The sequence below is a fragment of the Myotis davidii genome, unplaced genomic scaffold, assembly GCF_000327345.1.
Source record: "Myotis davidii unplaced genomic scaffold, ASM32734v1 scaffold89, whole genome shotgun sequence".
NCBI lineage: Eukaryota > Metazoa > Chordata > Mammalia > Chiroptera > Vespertilionidae > Myotis > Myotis davidii.
Window position 1 is genome coordinate 4,976,218 of NW_006300372.1, and position 1,753 is coordinate 4,977,970.

A 1,753-nucleotide genomic window follows, 5' to 3' on the forward strand; every position below is an offset into this window, starting at 1 on the left:
GGGGTCTGTTCTTATCCCAAACAGGAGAACTGGCAAATGCATACTGGATGTATAGCAAGTGGCATATATGCACCATACCTCCTGCATATAGCATGACAGCTGGGCGCACCTCTTCTGAGTTAGGGAAATAAGTATAAACAGTGAGCTTTTGTCCTAATCAGCCTTTTCTTTTTTTACTATACCCTCCACAGCTCTTTGCAAAAGCAACCGGCACTGAGAAAATACCGTGCATTGTAAATGACCTACAATGTTTCTTCGATAATGTGAAGTTCATGGTATCAGGTAATGATGGTAAAGAAGGATGGGTTTCAACCCATCCCCTCTACCTGACAAAAGGATCCCTACGCATCCCAACGCTTTCCCGGGGGGAGTGTTTCTTCCCTGGGACCAGGTAAACAGCAGGTAGGGGTGGGGCACACTTGTGTGGCATGAAGCCCAAGTGCATGAAAAATGAAGGATGCTGCAACAGAAATAAAGCACCTAGCCAAGTGCACGCAAGGCAAGAACAGCCTCCTGCTGCCGACAGAGGGGAAGGTCCTGCAGGGCAATCACAAACGCACAGGATGTTCCAAGCCTAAGAGAACAAGTGCAAACAGACCCATGCCCACAGCAAAACCTAATGAATTGAGGCCAATTAAGTGCAGCAGCAGGTACAGCTCTGCCCTAGGGCAGCTGCAGAGCCTCCCAGGGGCCAGCTGATCACTTCCTTTGTTTGCCCTGCAAAGATGGAGTAGCCACCCATTCCCTTACTACACACCACACGCACTACACACACACCTCATTCACTATAGACAAAGCACAACTGCCCTGCTCCGCGCTAAACTACCGAATGTCAGGACACACTCTTTTTTTGTTTTGCTTTTATTTTATTTTTTTAATGCCCATCCTAGCTTGTGGTATGTCCCTTCCATTGGGGGGGGAGGGGGGGCATCATTTCAGGGTATTTTGGAGGCATCCCAGCCCAGGGCGCGGTATTTTGCCCTGAAAGCATCTTGCTGGTCGCTGGTATAAGTGTGCTTCCGTACCTGATCCTGGCACCTCCCCTCCCCACCCCTGCCTAGGGCTCGCCCAGCGCATCTGACACCCGCAGGCCCAGGGTGGCTCTGTCTCGCACACAATGGCAGTTGGACACCGCATGCACACAGCGTGCGCTTGCGATTGCAAACTAAAATCTGCTCTAAAAACTCAGCCTTTTCGTGGGCTGGGGAGGAGAAATGGCACGAAAAATGTAAAATACATCGAGGGCAAAAAAAAAAAAAAAAGACACACAACAGTTATCATGCCCGCTACAGCCACGTTAGCTGTCCGGTCCCGAATATGACGCACTGAAATGTGAATCGGGTGAATGCAGGCAAGAAGGGGACAGCGTGAGGACGGACGGTCCAGACACCCCAACACCCTAGCGCCCCGGCGGGCAGCGCCACGGGGCTGGAGCGGGGAGAGGGGCGCGGTCGGGCCGCCCAGTGCCCTGGGGAAAGGTGTCATCTCCCTACACCCCGCCCCGCCAAAAGCAACCTTAGACAAAAAGCACCCCTGGCCTGGCGCGGCGCACACCGACACCCCAGGAGGAGCGGGGGTCCGGGGAGAGCCGTGAGCCCACCGTTCTTGGGGAACTACGGGCGGTGGGAAAGGAGGCTACATGGTCCTAAATTCTCCGCGCCAGTGTTTGGGTTTCCTCTTTGTTTTGTTTTCCCCAAGCCCCAGGGTCGCTCCGTCTGGGTGGCGCCCGCCGCGCCGGCTGGGCTGACCCCCG

The 1,753-nt window shown here is 54.2% G+C and overlaps 1 protein-coding gene across 2 annotated transcripts in view; it reads right to left on the reverse strand.

Annotated features, from left to right (window-relative positions):
- DPYSL3 (dihydropyrimidinase like 3) overlaps window positions 1–1,753 on the reverse strand; it is a 106,009-nt gene that overhangs the window by 59,554 nt on the left and 44,702 nt on the right. The window lies entirely within an intron of this gene.